Raw genomic sequence first — 19,771 nt, 5'->3', positions numbered from 1 at the left:
AGTTTTCGTCTTCTTCATGAAACAATGGCGGATTTTGAAATAATTTAATTTTTCTTAGCAAAATAAAAAAAAAAACCATTCTGAAAGGTTCATGAAAAACTTTTTTTCAGAACTTGTAATTAGCCCAGACACATAAGACAAAAAAACTTTTGTTAAATTGCAAAAATTTGAACTGTATGTGTATACTATACACCTCTACACAGAGAAAAATAGACCACATAAAATAGAACAAAAACAATAAGATTTCTCTATGGTTTTCATCCAAGAAGGAAACCTTATTAAAACAATCGGGTTTTCCTTATTGTTTTAAAATGCAAAAAAATAAAAAAAACGATGACCAGGCTGGGAATCGAACTGGAGACTTCAAATCATTAGTCGCCCACCTTACCACCTGAACCAACCTGCTATGAAAATATTGATCGCGATTTTTGTTCTAGTGCTAAGTTGCAAAAAAAATCAACTTTTCAGTCAAATTTTAATAAGATTTTCTCTATAAAAATAATAAGAAATCTCCTTAAAAAAACCTTATTAATCGTTGATTTTAATAAGATTTCCTTATGAAATGTATGGACGGTAAAACAATATGGCAATCTGTTAGTTTTTAGCGGGTCATATTTTTCTCTGTGTAGATGTTGTTATAATTGGCTAAAATTTTGGCTGTACACTTTTTAGGTCAAGGATCAACGATATACCTATAATACAGGACACACGAAAATCGAAAAACATGTTTTTTCACTCCACTCTACTGTATACTGTATAGGTACTGATTTCTTAGGACAGATATTAATAATGTAAAAAGATTCTAGTTGCAAAAGACCTCTGATATCCGCAGTTCATTCTATATGAAAAAATTTGCAGGCATTAGATAAATACGACAAAATTAGCTTCCAAATTTCTATGGTCCAACAGCATTTCCAAAGTTGAAAGTTTTCCCCAAAAATTTCGAAAAGTACATCGGTTAGTGTGATGTACACCAGAGGTATGGATTCTAAACCCAACCTCCAATAGCTACACAGAGAAAAATATGACCCGCTAAAAACTAACAGATTGCCATATTGTTTTACCGTCCATACATTTCATAAGGAAATCTTATTAAAATCAACGATTAATAAGGTTTTTTTAAGGAGATTTCTTATTATTTTTATAGAGAAAATCTTATTAAAATTTGACTGAAAAGTTGATTTTTTTTGCAACTTAGCACTAGAACAAAAATCGCGATCAATATTTTCATAGCAGGTTGGTTCAGGTGGTAAGGTGGGCGACTAATGATTTGAAGTCTCCAGTTCGATTCCCAGCCTGGTCATCGTTTTTTTTATTTTTTTGCATTTTAAAACAATAAGGAAAACCCGATTGTTTTAATAAGGTTTCCTTCTTGGATGAAAACCATAGAGAAATCTTATTGTTTTTGTTCTATTTTATGTGGTCTATTTTTCTCTGTGTAGGTTTGGTTTTTATTTTTAAATAAGCGGCCAAAACATTCTTGAAATCAAAGGGAATACCAATTTTATTATGGAGCCATGGAACCGTGAACAATTTTTTGAAAAAAATATCTGAAATCTCGAGTTTGAGATGAGCAACTTCAACCTCAAATATCTCGACTCTCCCAAGAACGATTTGAAAAATATTTCACATACATAACAAGCTCAACGTCACCTTTCATTTGATATCAAACTCATCTCTGTACACGCGGGGCCGAAAATGGGCTTTTTCCTTTGGGAGTTTGGTCCAACCCCAGAAATAAAATTACATAAAAAAGGTAATTTGAAAATGTTGGGTTTCTTTGCAGAAAATTAAATGTATTCTGCGAACAGCTCAAACAAAATTCCTGAAACACATCAATTGCATTAAGCTCTTTATGCTAATATTTATTTAATAAAAAAACATATTTGATAGATAAAGGACATTTTAGTGAAAATATTTTAGAGGGCACATTAAAAAAAAAAAAAACTCTACAAAAAAACCGCACCGTTAACACAACATATTATTTTCATCAAAAGTTTTTTGTTTCTCTTGCTGAGCAATTCCAATTGGCTCAAATCCTATCCGGTACAGCAAATTGTGCAACCCATCAATAACATACTCACTTTTATTTTTATAAAAACAATTCCTTTTTTATGTTAATACGCTTTTTGTAATAGAAAACACTTGTGTGTACGAAACTAAGGGATTTTAATAAAAATTTGCGTAAATTCCTTTTCCGTCCCACCCGGGACGGAAAGAGGAACTCATCTTTATGATATATATACAAAAGCTGACATATTTTCTTTTGCACATTTTAATTAGTTAACAATTTATACTCTGCAAATCAGTGTAAGATTTAACTTATTCTGGGTAGAATTTGAAAGAGAAAGTGTCCCACCCGTGAACACGGAATTCTCCATCTCTGATTTCAATTGGTTAAAACTGAATTTATAAATTTTTCAATTAGAAAAATTATTGCAAAAAGTATTGTAAAAAAATTATAAAATATTGATTTTTAATTTAATTTTATTAGTAATATGAACAAAAATAATTTTTTTTAAGTTACAAAAACTTCTATTTGAATAATTTATAATTACTAAACGAGAGCTAGACGTTTCATTTTTTTACCGACTTCCAAAAATTAGGAGGTATTCAATTCGTCGGTATTTTTTTTTTATGTTTGTTACCTCATAACTTTGGACTGAGTGAACCAATTTTGATAATTCTTTTTGTATTGAAAAGCTGGTGCCTGCAGTGTGGTCCCATTTTAATTTCGTAAAGTTATTGCTATAGAAACTAGGGATGTTGCGGATGTGGATTTTTTCACATCCGCGGATGCAGATGCGGATGCGGATTTTTGAAAGTTAACATCTGCATATGCGGATGCGGATGTTTTAGATCTTATATACAAAAATTAAAATAATGATACAGTTATAAATAACATTTTTATTGTTTGTATTATTAAAATAGGTGCATTAGACTTAATAAAAAGTAATACCACTACCTTCTCTGCATCAAGTCGGTTACACAGAGGCTAAATAATTGTTCTCTACTAGGAACACTGCCTTGTGTGTGGACTGGGTATAAATTGTCGTTAAAGTCTTCACTGGCACTGGCTCTTTTTTATTTGTCCGGAAAGAAAAATCTCTATTAATAGCCTGTTTTCACCCCAAATTTTATAATTTCGCAAATTAGGTCAGTTCGCATTCCAAATTCTTAAAATTTCCTATTCAATTTGAAATTCGAAATGAAATAATTTGAGAAATTATCTCATTTGGGCTCTAGTAAAAAGGGGCTATAAAATTAAGCTTTGTATTATTTCTATATGTTTTGCCTAAAAAAATCAGTCACAGTCCATTCGGTGTGACTCTCATTGGTACGCGCCATTCGCTGGCTAAGACCAACTTCTTTCTTTTCTTAACTTCCTTGCATCCGCATGAAAATCCGCATTGATTTTATTGCGGGTGCGGAGTTGGATGCGGATGTCCCAATTCATGCGGAATTTCCGCATTTGCGGATGCGGATGCGAATATTCGCAACATCCCTAATAGAAACTGTGAAAAAAATCATAAAACGCAGTTTTGATCCATGGAAGTCGGTTTTGTTTTTTTTTTGATAAAAATGATTATTTTCTTGAACAACCAAAAAAAAAATATTTTTATGTAAAAAAATCTTGAAATATTTTTTAAACTACAATGTTGTATCTACTGTTCAAATTTGTATTGTATTGCCCTGAAAACAAAAATTAAATAAATAAAAATTCATAAACCTGTTTTCAAAAAAATTGTTTTTTTTTTTTTTTTGTAAAATACAAAAATTTATACTTACCTACCTATTTTTCAAAAAATTCATCTATTTTTAAAGTATAAAACCTATGGAATTTTTCATTTCAATCTGTTTTTGAGTACCTAAATCAGAAATGTCAAAACAGGTTCAGTTAATAAAGGTTAAAAAATATCTTTTTTGCTTAAAAAGTTTGACTTTGTTTGCTGTACAATCTAAAATTGTTAGTACCATTTTTGAGAAAAGTAAGTTTTTCATTTTGGTAACATGGCAGGTACCGTTAATTTTGATCCTAAAATATAATTTATATTTTCCCTCTGGAAATTTCATAGAACTCTAAAGTACCTATGAAGGAAATCGCTTTGGATTTAGGAAATTGTGGGATCCATTTTTTTATATTCTCCATTAGGTATCGTATAAATGGTTAATTCGATATGGACTATAAGAACATTTTACCTAAGTCGTTGGGACTTCGCGAAACTTTGAAAGTCCCATTCATTCTTTTAACTAACAACCAGAAAAAGCATTTATTTTTGTTTTTATTCTTGCCTTTTGAAAAATCGGATATGGCATTTTATTTTCGAAATATCTCGAACGGTTTGCTAGCATTTATCTTGCAACAGAAGACAAAATTGATCTTTTCTCTGCGACAAAAATCGAAGTCCACATTACCACCTTACCACCTTACCCACTGTACCATCAACTACATACCAATTATGTGTTACACATTATGTGTAACACACATAATGTGACACAATGCACTGTGGGCTAGAACGCTATTTTAGCTTTAATTAATTATAGAAATTCTCAAAATAGTCTAACATTGCAATTAAAGGAATTAAAATGATGTCAAATGATATAATAATGATAATTTTATGGCACAACAGACACTAATGATAAGAAAAACAACAAAAATAGGCGAATTATTATATAAAATGAGGTTTTCAAATTTAAAACACATATTATTGGTCTAAAAAACAAAAAAATGGGGTCTTTAAGGTTTGAACGCATCAAATTCGAAAATGGTATCATTGAAGCGAACAAAAGTTGTTTTTACTTAATATGGAATGTAAAATGTTAATGCAAATAAAAAAAACCGTTATATGAAAACATTCAAATCGTTTTGTTTTAATCGTAAGTGGTTTTTCTGAATATTTTGCTCCCTATACTTTCGGAGTTACAGCGACAAAAGTTTGCTCTTGTAAGACAAAATTTTATATAAAACATAAAGCCATATAGGCTAGCTTATTTTTAAAATTATTTCTAGAGTGTGCCTACGCGTGCCTTTTTTAAAGCTTAGGAACATTCGTTTTATATAAAATCGGTGCTAGTAACATACTTTACTTTAAAATTTATACACAAAAGTTCAATATAATAACAATTTACTAGCAAATACTATATTTGGACACATCACTCGTTGATAAACTAGCAAAATTTTCGCAATCAATCCGTTAAAACAAACTCAGTAAACGAATATCTGGATAGAGGAAAAAGAGTTTTTTTTTCGAAAAATTGCTTTCGATTGTGTTTTTTTATGTAGCCAATGAATGTTTTGACCTCAACTTTGAATGAGAAATTATAGCTAGTTCATTTATCTATCGAATGAGACCAAAATTATCAATTTTGGAAACAGTTGACATTTTTAATTTATTCCAGCTAAAATAGCTTTCTAGCCCACAGTGCAATGGTTTGGAGGTTCAATCCAACTTCCAGAATGCAACTCAGTACTTAGGTCAAAGCTGAGTAATGCATTTTAGAAAATTATAAAGAAGATCCAGGTTGGTTTCTAGAACTCAAGTTAGTCCGATTGAAACTTTCAACTAAAACGGGTTATTTCATTAATACGTCTAGAAAAACACGTTAACAGTGTTATAACATTTTTAAACCACCTTATTTACGTTTTGCTTAAATTTTTTTTTTTTTTTTTTTTCAATTGCTATTTCTTCGGGATTACAAATCATTTAAGCAAGCCGAAATGCCCTGTAAAAGTCCTTTATTATTCGTTCCTTTTTGTATGGCACGGTATCATTGATATTGACAAGAGCTGATGAAAACCCTTTTGGTTGGTGCATTCCTCATATGTATAGGATAAAATTAAACGACGATGTGTTACAGCGAAATAATCCTGGTTGCATTTTCAAGCTTTAAATGAACTTTATGTCACATAATTTAGGTAGTTTAACAAACACCACAAAGCAAATAATCCTCAAGTCATATAAGGTTCCAATTATAACCCACATGGATTTACCACTCTTTTAAAGAATGTATTTATCATAAGAAACTATAAAATTGCATTTCCTTTACCATTGTCAATTATCTTAAAGATTTAAAAAAAAAGATTCAACAGATTTCCCTACAAAACTTTCAACACTCAGTGTATAATTGAAAAATTTAACTTCCTCTTCGGCTTAACTAAGGCACATGCAAACAGTACCTCAAAGCTAAAAAGGAAAAGAGCTCCTTGAAGCAAGCAAGTACCCTAGACCTAGTATAGTAGGTTCCTTTTCTCTCTATATGTACAAAAAAAACGAAAGTCAAAGTTATACTCGTATATATATCTATGCGGTACAGCCGCTCATCGTTGTGTTGTTGTAGTCGACGTCGTCGTCGTCGTCTTCATTCTAGCAAAAATGGTTAGCTTAACTTTTGGAAGGATAAAATTTTTAAACTTTTGTGAGCACGTTTTGAACAAAAAACAAAATGAAACAAAAAAAAAAGAGAAGAGGAAAACCTGGAGTGGGCTCATTTGCCCTATAACTTCATCTTTATACCTTTTTTTTTGTTCTTGTTCTTTCACCTTATACACTCTTATGCTCAATGTGGGGTATAAACTTACCTTGATTTAGAATTCATAAGAAAAACTTGAACTTTGTACCTATCTTCAAGGAGGAGGGTACCATATATGAATGATAGCAAACCGAGGACGAGAGAGAGACTGCTACCACCTTTATATCCATATCAGAATATGACTTTCGAGGTTTATTGATTTACCTGTTCAACTAAGCAAACTCAACTGCATATCTGGCTTTGGGTCGAATGAAATTTTATCGCCTAATCTATGCTCCACGATCCTTAAAAATGAAAAATAACACATTCCGTAACTCAGAGTCAATCATCCGAGTGATGATACTGCAGTGACTTTGCAAACTTTTCAGCTTGCATCCCGGTGCCTTGGGAGTTCTGTTGGCATTGCTCTATACAGGTACTGGTACATATTGTATAAAATGCATGGATCTCTCTTTAGAGAAGGAGGATAAAAAGGAAGACCTTGAGCAGAATGCGGGAAGGCGTAGTTGAATTATTCATAAAATCCACTTAAAATTGCAGCATGGTCGTGCATCCTGTTGAAATATATGGGTGTTGGATGGAATCCAGCTTTTTTACAGCCAGCCATATGATGCGCGAACGAGAGCGAATATGCGGGAATGCGGGCTTGGGAACGGGTACTGGTACGGGTACGGGAAGCTCTGGGATCTGAGAATATGAGTGCGCTGTGTGCAGTGTGTCGAAACCATATTAGTGGCGGAAAATGGGAAATTATGAGAAATTAAAGACTTGCAGTATTCGACATGAGGTCAGCGCATTATTTCGCTGCTCTGGTGCTTCTGTTTCTATACTGCAGCAGCAAGAGCATGCACTTGCACATGGAACATAATTCATCTCGGATGAGGATATGCAGCTTGAGAAGCATGACAGCACGAACGTCGTTGTACACACATATAAACGTTAACGTTTGTTGGGTGCGCACTTTTCTCTCTCTTAAATGGCGAACATTCTGTTTACGTAGCCTTAATTTTATTCATTAAGGGAAGCATTTGCCACCATGCTATTTCTCGGTCCAGGTGAAAATTTCAACTTTCCTGTACCTTTCCTACTACCTCTACTTTTATATCCAAAAAAGAGTGAACGAATGAGTGAGATGATATGGAATGCTTTGCGGTGTATAGTAGTTCGGTACCTATCTGATGCAAAGTAGATTACGATACGATACATCTACCGAACATGCACTATGCAACAACCTTAAGTTGATAGAATTTGTTTGGTGTTTATGTTTATCCATGTCCTTGATTAATTTTGCCAAAGGAATGATTTCTTTTTTTCACTACTCTATCGTGCGATTGAGTGGCTTTCAAAGGATATGGCAGTCGTTTGATTTAAGTTTAATTTTTTTTTTGCGAAGGTCAAGTTGTGCGGTTTATTCAAAGGACTGTTGTAGGTTAAGCTTTTGAATGGGTTTTCGCTCTTTTTTGAACCCCAGAGGCACTTTGACTTGAGATTAATTTTGTTTGAGTATTGGAATTTACTTTGATATGTCAAATCGTTTGAATCGAACTTTTTTCGAACAAAATAAAAATATCATCTTCAGTGTGAGGAAACTTTCAACGCCTATATACATAACGTCTGTGTGACATATTATTAACCTTGATTATTTAAGCGAAATTGTTAGTGAAAATTCTTGAACTTGGTAAATATAAATCTTATGTACATATGTAGGTGTAGGTATATAAAAATTAAAGCAAAAACATTTTTTTTTTAATTTAACCAATATTTTTTTCAAACTTTTTAGTACTAAAATATGAAATTATCTTTAAAATTTTCATAGTCATAAATATCAATAGTTGAAATTTTTTTGATACAAACTGATTTTTACGAGCTATTGAATGAAGTAAAAATAATTTTATATTTAAATGTTGAACTTCGAAAAAAAAATGATTTAAAATTTTTTTTAAGCAGTTTTTGTTTGCTTTTTCGAATTAAGCGGTTATTGGTTATGGCCACAGCAATACTTATTAATTTTTTTTATAAAGTGAAATACATATTGTCATTTTTCCTCTTCTGAATTGAACTAAATCAATATGGCCAAAAATTTTCAAAAATAAAATATAAATATAATATACAAATATTTTACATTTTGAAAAAAGGCATGTTAAAATTATTTAAATTTTTTTTTTGACGTGATAACGTCTTATAAATCGGCAGCCACCACAAAAAAGTGACGCCATTTTCTCCCGTTCCCTTGAAATTTTTCGCAGTGCGGCAAAAAATTTCAATTAAAAATTAAAAATAAACTATTTAATTAGAGATACAAATATCTTTTATAGCTTATTTGTAAGATAACAACCTAAAGCTTAATACAAATGAAGGATTTTTACAAATTCCATCATTTTATAGGGTAAATAGGGGTAAAACAAAATAGCAACAAATTGGCTATTTTCTAAACGCGACAATGTAAAGAGTTGAATTTTTTTTTATCGATAGGTACATAAATTCATTGCAAGACTGACAATGGTATTCAAAAAAAATTCTAAAAAATTTCAAAACCAAGTAATAAATGGTTTTCTGAAACTAAAACATGAGGTAGACCTGTGACGAAGTAGTGATTATAAATAGGGGAAATTTTGTTTAACAATTTGAAAAACGTCATTCGAAAGATAATACGGATTTTTTTTTAGATCTCTGCGTTTTGAAATATGAATCTTTGAAAGACACCTACTTATTTTGGAGTATTTTTGGGTGAGTTTTCATTTTTTTAAGTTTTGCGTAGCGTTCAAAAAATCTCAAACTTATAGAACATATAGTCTATGACCGTGCACATACATGTGCAAAAAATCTATTTTAAAATGATTTTTGACTGAATAACGGGAAAAACAAGTTTTTTCGTCCCAAGTTTTTCGACCGTTTTTAACGGTTTTTTATTTTTATCTTTTTTTCTTCAACAGATAAATGAACGAAATATAAATTTATTTAAATAAAAGACAGGAATATATCTGTGCAAAATTTTAATCAATTTTGTAGTCACAATTTTGAGATAACGGTAAAATAAAGTTGTATTTTTAACAGATTATATCTTTTGATCTAAAGCACATAAAAATTTAACAATTTAAAAATTTAACTTTATTGAGCATCCTGATAATATTACCTTTCATTTGATATATCACACATAATTGTACATTCACTACAAGCTACACAATGTTAAATTAAAAAACTTGCGAAATACCTCAAAACACCTGTGGAGATCTATTGATCATAAACAGCTACCAGTGTGGGAAGTACCGTAATCTCAGTTTGGAATTTCGACATGGTTGGCTTTAAAAAATTCTAACTTTTTTTCTATACATCGCAGAAATAAGATTGAAACGTCATATGAAAGGTGAAATAATGAGCTTTCACATGATATACAATTTTTTATAGGTTGTCATTGAAAAAAATTGATTCAATAGTGTGAGAAGATAAAATTATATGTTTTTTTTTTTTTGCTTTTTTTGATTAAAATAAATGTAGATGTTTAATAGACATGAGACTGAAGCAATAAGCTTTCAGGTGGTATAAAATTTATAATAGGTTTTAATATAAAAAAATGGATTTTTGGGTGATGGAAGTGAAAAAAGGTAGCTTTTCCTTGTAAATTATGATTGTTTGAAATAAATAAACGCTTAAATTGACTCATTTTAAACAAAAGCACTCTGTTTTCTAACGACGTTATCACGTAAAATCATCGTCCGTAAACCGGCTTTTCAGACAACCTCTTTTTTTTAATGTTGAAAGTTTTGCTTTGAAGTGTTTTTAAAAAACTGGCCCTTAACTGTTTTTCTCAAAAACACTTCAAAACTATCGTGATAACCTAAAACATACCCCTTTTTATAACTCATGTTATATTTCCCTCTCTAAACCATAGTCTACTGTGGATAAAAACATAATTTTTTTGTATAAGTTTACTGAGCACTCCGCACATAAAAGAATACAAATCTTTTACTTCAACAGAATATTTTTTGTTGACTCCTCGGAACCAACATAATGTATTGGCTACATAAACAAAAAACTGTGGACGTAACAAATTTTAAGTTGTTGATAAAACAGATTACTCACTTCCCTGTTAGTTATAGTGAAGTGATGTCACAATAAATGGTATGTGAACTTAGTCCACCATATCCTTTAAATTATGGATAAAAACAAAATTACATTGTAAGCAATTTAATGAAGCTTTTGGTTTACTTTTTAAATATGCGTCTTCCTATTTACGATGTAAATCAATTCTTCTAACTTTCGTCACTTTATTTCTTTCTCATATTTTTCTTTTAAATCAAAGGTAGCTAGTATTTAAAAAAAAGGCAATTTATTGACTTCACTTTGAATATTTGTTTTGGTGATAATTGTTCATTTTCATCAATTCAAAAGATCGGCTCTTTAAACATTGCCTGTTTGAGAAAGTACTTGCGTGATTAATTTTAAAATTATTCACGTTATCTCAGCACACAAAAGCTTAATTTCCATCGATTTGTTTTTCTTCTTCTGTCAACACAAACATACCAAATAATCAATAGCTATACTATCCAACTATATTATACCTTCCGCCCAGCTTACACCTGGATGAGTAAAAGATAATCAATTGCATCGATTAATCACTTCAATTCGTTTAACTTCTATTAAGGGATCAAAAATATAAGTACATATACATTCATCAAACTTTACCCTCGTTCTCTCTCAAGCTTGATTGCCTTAAATGCTACATAATTGACATCTGCAAACATCACAACAACAACAAGCCAACACCATATTATCCATCGCATCTGTCTTTCGGCCTTGCAGAATGTGTGTCGTCCTGATTCTACATTCGTACGAGTCCTGCAAACTAACAACACTCCGTTCCATATCGAAGTTATGCTTTTGTCATGAATATAACGATCCAGGAAGTGAAGTTGGATAGCATTCATATATTTGCACTTGCTCGTATGGTCACGATATCGCCACTCAGGCAATTAAAACGTTCGCCTTTAGAGGGATTAGTCATGCCGCGCGCCGGCCACCAGCCAGCACCGTGCTGGCACACATCAAAATGTACAACCCCGATTCCCATAACACACATATGTTACGCAGTGGGGCAGGTGACCGATGCCTGTCTCAGGCAGTCCGTCATTCACATAAAGGACACATTCAATTATGCCTCGGGGCAATTGAATATATGAGAGATGCTATCACCCTCTACCACCATCACACCGACCCGACCGTTGGGGGGATTAAGAAAACTGTGCCAGTGCTATACGAAAATCCAGACAATAGGTGTACGTGACATTTGTTGCTCCTTTAGGTGAAACCCCAAACTTGTAAGCATCAGGAGGTAAGTAGGTAGCAGGAAACTAATACTTAAAGGTCATACGTATCAACGAAAAAAAAACTGCTTTAATTGGAAGTCTTGGCTTTCGCAACTCCTTTTTTGGGTTTGGCGAGAGGGTAAAAAAAAGGAATTAAAGGCAGACTTTTAGGTTGTTAGGACTTGCTCAATTTTTTTTTTTTTAATCAATTAGAAAGCTACATGTGGCCTGTACATGATGATGTACCTTTTGCAAGGACATCAGCCTCCTTTTATTAGTAGCCCCATCCTTTAAATGAAAGCTGTAGGTAACTTAAACTTTAAGGCCCGGTGCAAACATGCGTATTTTGACGCCATTTGATTTCATAAGAGTTATACACAAATCTGCGTGAATTTGACGGTGACGCTGCGTCAATTTACTGCTTTTGCGGTGACTCTGCGGGAAGAAAACGAGAAAACGTGCGGCAAATTTCCACACCGTGTCGCCGCAACACCAGTAAATTGACGCAACGTCACCGCAAGATCGTCAAATTGACGCAGCTTCGTGTATGATTCTTATAGAATCAAATGGCGTCAAAAATTGATGACTTCACCTACACCGGACCTTAGGAGTAAACGGTTTTGTCCTATTTTACTTTACAAACCCATAACTTACCCTTGTGATTATTTATTTAGTATCTATAAAGCGAACACACAAAGAAAAAAAAAAATATAAGGTGAAGAGGATGAATCACAACCGAAACGTAATCCTGTCAGCAGGAGGGTTTCCTGATGGAGATTACGAAAGTCCGTCCTCGTCGTCGTCGTCGTCGACGAGGAAATCAGGTCATACTCATTACGAATTCATTTCATGCCATGTTTTTAGAAAACCGGGTTAGGTATACCTACCTTTGGCTCATTTTCGTTTTCGTTGTGTTTTGTGTACGCGATACCTAAAAATATCCACGTGAATGCTGATCTAAAAATTATTTCCCTCTTCGTGCTTTGTCCTTAATGGCCAACTGTTGGCTAATTGGCGTTAAGTGAGACCTTTTATGGTCCTCTTACACCATCTACCGTCGCCATATCATCGCATCACCACCCATCATCACAAAAACTCGTTCAACAAAAAAAAAGTTACGATGTCACGCGACAAGCGGAAGGAAGGAAGCATCACTTTAGGAAGAATCCAGTTTAAGCATTTCCCAGCTATGCCGATGTCGGCCAACAGAAAGTAGATGTTTTTATGTGCTCTCATCTTTCAATTAGGCCAAAGCAAGGACACCAATCTTTTTTATTTCTTGAAAGAAAATCGTTCTTCTTTTTTTTTGTCTCCTTTTTATGGGTTTTCTTTTTTTTACCAATTTCGAATGATGATATCTACCAATTCAGTTGACATTCCACAGGATACTCAGTGGCAAGGCAATCGAATCTATACAAGATTCGAAATTCTTGACAAATCGAAGAGGTTTACGGAAGTCGAAAAACAACGGAATGCTAAAGGTACCCGAACGATAAAGGTGGAAGATGAAAAAAATCTATTTTGAGGATTGGATGTGTGTGTTTTCGTCTGTTTTTTTTTTTGTAGCTACAAGTTTTTTGTGTGATAGTCCTTTATATTGGCATTCGGTATATCCAAAGAAATCCATTCCTATTGTGGGAAGCTGTGCTTTTTGTCACCTCGGTCTGGAGTTGAATACCATGGCAATGTGTCCTCAATGTTTGTGATTGGGGGGGATGGCTTTACAGTTTATATCAATTGATATGCCAAATGAAGGGTGAGCTAAGAGTTAATACGGATCTAGGGATAATAGAGTTGCATAAACAAGATTTTTTTTCTTGCTTTGCAGGAGAGAAAGTTATTTTTTTTTTTGAAATTATTAATGAAAAAAAAAAAAACCTTTTTGTAAAGAAAATTTCTTTTTGAAGTGAAAACTTCTTTAGTAGTGATTTGAAACAAGATGAAACGAAAAAGCGACACGAAAAATCAATTGATCATAACTTTTTTGTTTTAATAGATAGATGAATGAAATTTATAAAGTAGATAGGTAATTAAATAAATTATGATTGTGCAGAATTTTTTAATTAATTTCATTTTCAAAATTCTGAGATAACCGTGAAAAGATGTTCTTTTTCTAAACACGTTATATCTTTTGATATAGAGCACATAACAAATTCATTCAACTTTAATACGCATGCTGATAATATTAAATTTCATAAATCACACATAAAGGTACCTCTACAAGTTATATAATCTTTAATTGAAAAACTTTAAAAATACCTCAAAAAACCTGTGAAGATTTGTTGCCGATGACCAGCCAGCAGTAGAGGAAGTACCGTAATCTCAGTTTGAAATTTCGACATTGTTGGCTTTAAAAAATTATTACTTTTTTTGTAGGCATGGTAGAAATATGATTGAAGCGTCATATAAAAGGTGAAATAATAATGATATAAAATTGATTATGGGTTGTCTTTTAAAAAATGGATTTAATGGCGTTAGAAGAGAAAAGAGATTGATTGTTTTGCCTTTTTTTATGAAAACTAATTGGGTTAAAAAAATTCTAGCTCTTTTTGTAGATGTTTTCAGCTCACAATATTTATATCGAATATGTCTATAATATTCGATATAAATATTGTGAGCTGAAACAATAAGCTTTCAGATGTTATAAAATTTATTGTAGGTTGTTATATAAAAAAAAGTGATGGAATAAAAAAAAGTTATATTTTTTCGATTTTTTTAAAATGATTTTTAAGGTTTCACTTCAACCACGTGTGAACGTGTTAACAAAATCACTGACTAAATTCTGGCTTCTGAATCCAGAGGGCTCCCGATACGGTTGCATTTGATAAATAGATATATCTACATCTTTTCCAGGACTTCTGAGTCCGCTAGGGCTTTTGGTTGAAAATGTTTGAACATGTTTTTTTTGGTAGAAAGAAAAATTTGTTAATCTTTGTGCCGTTCGTTTCGCTGGTAAAGGCGATGTCTGGAAAAGCCGCGGACCTGGCTTTATAAAGTTTTAACATTTTAGGCGATTATCTATACGGAGATTTTATGGAGATGTTACGCTGTGAATATTCAAAGTATGAAAGGCAATTGCCACGGAATTCGCTTAGTTTGCCAGTACGGGTGCGTGTTGGGCTTTTGGAATCACTGCCGAAAGGTCATATCCAAAGCGGAACTTGACTTCTTTTATTGACCTGGGGAATTTCAAGGCCCCTGCTACTGATGATGGGGTCGGTCGATTTCATCTTTGAGGCTTCATATTTGGCTTGGTTTTTGGATTGGCAGTTAGCTCATGTGATGAAGATGGAATTGCTGATGTTTAGGGTTGGTAGCAGTCTTTATAATGTTGGCTTGGAAGTGCTGTTCTTCTGAACTTTTACCATAAAGCTTATAGCTGGTTTTCTAAGCCGCAAGTTGACTGAACTCGGGATCCCATAATTCGTGATCCAAATGTCTTTCGTGAAAGACACGCTATAAATTGTGCAGCTGGAAACCAGATCCTCCGAGTAATTGATAGCATGCACACGCACAGGGTTTCGTCAAGAATTGGATTTCTTTCATCGTGTTAACATAGAAGTCACTCCCACTATCTTCTTCAAACCAGTTAACTTTTTAGATTTTTGAACGAGTTGAGTACCATCGGTACTTCTCGTCGAGCTGCATCAGAAGCTTTCACAGAGATTGGAGAATAGGAGAAAATTGCTGGAATTCTGGTAAATTTCGACATAAACAAAAGAACATGGTCTCAGAAAACATCAGTCTCTCGACTTTTTATAATTCGTTATGCGTTGATTTAATTTCTCTTGGTCCCCTCTGTTATTGGCGCGCTAAACAATTCCTGTTATCTTAGAAATTTCTGATCCTTATCAATAAAAAAATATGAATATTGGCACTTCATGGTTCCACTAATGACAAGTGACAGCAGTAAGCATTGCAGAAATCTAGGAAACTTTTAGGCATTCTACCATGTCAGTTAGGTTTTCCCCTAAAATGTCTTACCTTAAACCTTACTTTTTTCTTCAAAAATTAGTACCGGTAACAGAAAACAACAATGCATGCAGTTTTTCTATTATTTACAATAAGTGTAGTAAGGAATTGGATTTAATTCGGTAAGAACTACAAAAATCCATCATCATGCATAAGATTTACAGTAATATAGTAAACTTGTACGTAATGGTACCTTATACCTTTACTCTACTATATGTTTGGAGGTACTTACTTCGTTTTTAGAAGCATATGTTTTTAGTTGCTGTTAACCTAATTACATTAATGCAACTCACATATCTTCAACTACAAGTCCTCTCCCTCAACTCGTATAATACCTACCTACCAAAAAAACTTACACTCTCACACAAACTTGTTCTTTCTATCAAAAATAATGAACTGACAGCTGCACAGTCCCATGACGGATAGCCTTTTGGTGTCATAATTAGCTCTTTTTGCTAAACAATAAGAAAAATTAAATTTCATTTCTACCATCAGAGTATGATGGTAGTATCACTTCATCCATCCAGCTACGAAGCATCTTTTTTGGCAAAAAAAAAAAAAATGAAAAAAATAAATATAAATCCATTCGAAACACATGCTGACTCAGCTTAACTTAGTATAGTTGTAGTGTAGTACCAACCAGACCAACTCCTCTAGTCCTTCCATGTCAGTCTAGAAGCCGGCGGCAACGCGTCGACACTGGTTGGCATGGTGGGCTATATGCGATAGAAGATTCAAGGACCGAAAACAGGGCTTCCACAAGAAATATACAAAAAAAAAAAAAAAAAAAACTTTTTAAATTGGACAAAATAGGAAAATCCATGCCATGAGTGCTCTCACTCTCGGCTTTCAGTGGCTTTCGACTAGCACCAAATGGAATTTGCTATGCAGTGCTCGTGACGGCACTCGTCGTCGTCGGTGGCTTGTCCCAAGTACGAGAGTACATCTCTGTACACAGATGTCTTCTGTTCACGTACCACACATACATATATAAAATCCCAACAACTATACGATTGCTGGACAAAAAAATAAAAATCTAGATGACATACTATCGTATAACCTAGGTGAAGACTGAAGAGTTGTTGCAAAATGCAACTCTCCAGTATCACGAAGGGACTTCTTATCCCGCAGCCCCCTGCTGTTTCCATGCTACTAATACTCACACTGGCTGACTGTGACTCCGACTTTGACTGGGTGTATTGCTCATGTTCACATATTGTTTTATTACCCACCTCACGATGTAGTAGGGATATCTGTCTATCTGTCGCTCATAGATGCGGGATATGATGTATTTGGAATGCATTTATCGCTGTCAGCCAACAGCAGAAGTTGCACGTACTAGCTGTCCCACAGAATTGAATGCTAGCAGTAGCTCCAGCTCCTGTTGCGTGGGAGGGTTGCAGGGTTGCGGAGTGGCACCTTCTAGATATTAAGCGACCCTATGCGACTCTTTCTACCATTAAGTTGTTCATCATCATCATCGTCAGAGTTTGATAGGGTATATAGAGGGAGGAGGAGGGTTTTTGGTGGTATTGCGCCTGAGGTGCTTCAATTTGAGGATACCAGCTGGATGTGGCGACCAAACAATTGACTTTGTTTTTCCGAAACAGGTAGCTTTTGCTTATCTTTAAATATTGACCAGGAGCAAAAAATAAATAAATGCCTTTGGATTCGGTTTTGCAATCTGATGCTTGGAGGGTTCCCGATGCAGTTTAACTGTATATAGACTGGGGATATTAAGCATCTGTCATCCTCATGAAGTTTTTATTGTTATTTCTTTTTTGTTATAATAATTTTTATCTTAAAACCACTAACACTTTTCTAATTTTCCTTAACTGTAAAAGACTACCCTTCCAACCCTTTTGAAGTTTCATCTAAATGAACCATCAAAATAATTGAATATTCTATAGAGGAAATGTAATGTATTCGCGTGCAGATAAAAGGGTTTATAGGATGTTTTTTTGCTGCTGGAATGTAAGATAGTCATTTGCAGTAATTTTAAGTTTTGATTTCCCCACAGAGTACTAAGAACAAGTGAGCAATTGTTAGAAAGTTTTGTGGCTTTCGAAATGCTAAAAATGGAAATTTAAAGAGGTTAGATGGAATTGTTAAGGTTTTTAGATGGTCATACAGTTTTCTTGAAGTTATTTGTATTTTGAGAATATGCATAAGAATATGAAATAAGAATAAAAAAAAAATTCTATAGAAGTCAAAATTCTTTTTTCAGGATTCGGCTTTTGAAAACTCTGCTTTTAAAATTCAGGTTTTAAAAATTCTGATTTTCAAAACTCTGCTTTTTATTATTCTGTTTTACAAAATTCTGCAAGAAGTTAAAAAAAGTCTAGGAAATTGTTAAAAAGCGAGCAATTTTAAACATTTTCCAAACCGTTTTTTAATTTTTGCAGAATTTTGTAAAATCATCTTCTCCCAAATTAACAACTAGCAGAATTTTTTGTTCAGATAAATGCTGGCGGAGTTTTGAAATATAGAAAAGAAAAAAAGCAGAGTTTTGAAAAAACTGAATTTTTATAAAAAAAAACAGCATTTTGTGAAACCAAAAACTTTACCTTATCAGTAAATAGATTTTTCCTAAGACGAAGCTAACGATGTACAATTTTTTCAAAATCGGTTAATTTTTACGGCACTGACATAAGTCCAAAATTTCTGACGATAAATTATTATTTAGGGAACTTTCCGGACTCTTAGCCTAAACTCTATTACAATGGTAATAGTCCACTTCATGTAAGATGTTCATAATAAGGGAGTACCACCTTCGATTTTTTTTGCTTATTCGATAGAGACTGATTTTTCGCACTCGTGAAATTCACCTTTTGGCCGCCATCTTGGATTGATTTTAGTTTTTAGTTTTTACTAAATATCTCGACTTCTGTCCATTCTAGGTAATAGTCGGTTGGATAAAAAACATTGACAATTAAATTTCGCGCCTTTTGTGATGTGAAAAACACTTTTTCGATGTTCTGAATATTAAAAAAGTTACAAGCCAAAAAAAGTAAAAAAAAGCAACATTTTTAAGTTTTAAGCACTTTTTATCAAAATTATGAAAAAACCTTTCGAGAATAGATTGTTCACCTTAAAATTAGCTACATTTCTTCCATGCAAATTTTTTTTGTATCGCTATAAATACAAAAGTTATAAATAATTTTTGTTAAAAAATGTTCAAAACTTGAAAATTTCCTTTTTTTTTTTTTGTTTTTTTTTTTACTTTTTTTGGTGGTAACTTTTTTAATAATGCTTCTATAACGCTTTACAGAAGCAACAATTGCATCTGTAAAGCTTTATAGAACCAAAATTGTTTGTCGGGTAGGGTGGCCCATTTTTTTGGATTTTACATTTCCGTTGTTCCCCGACCAAAAACTTGTTAAATATGTATTTTGTATTAAATACGTGAAGTATCAGTTTTTTAGCTGAAGTGGAACAGGGCGCTCAACAAACTCAAAGTTTTTGAGGAGATGATGTTACAGGCAGGTGCTTTTTTTTCAACTTTACCTGGTGAAGTTAGTTGGGATTGTGATTCATGATACCTATGAATTTTTCATTTATAAAAACCGTTAATTAGTTGATATTTTTGACAGTTTAATTTTGTTTATTTAAATTCGTCTGCAAACTTTTTTTTGTCCAAAAGTAAAAAAAAAATTATGAATGAAAAATGTTTTATTCAACGCGAATGAAAGATGATTTGTGATGAACTTGTGGACTTATCATTTTTAAGGCCGAATTCCAACTTCAAGACAAGTTCTATTACGGTATCATCAGATAATAAATTCTACAAAATTCGACACTTCAAAGCTGATAAGCGCCCTCTTCCCATGACTTAAGAGGGCTAAAACTTTCAGCATAATGTTGGTATTGATATGTCTGAAACAATAAGAGGTGGGGATGTTATAATTTATATGGTTTATTTTTTAGCCTTGTAACGTGGACCACACTAATGTTGGGGTTATATT

This window comes from Episyrphus balteatus, chromosome 4 (genome assembly GCF_945859705.1).
Source record: "Episyrphus balteatus chromosome 4, idEpiBalt1.1, whole genome shotgun sequence".
NCBI lineage: Eukaryota > Metazoa > Arthropoda > Insecta > Diptera > Syrphidae > Episyrphus > Episyrphus balteatus.
The sequence above is the reverse complement of the archived record's forward strand: the minus strand, read 5'-3'. Positions refer to the sequence as shown.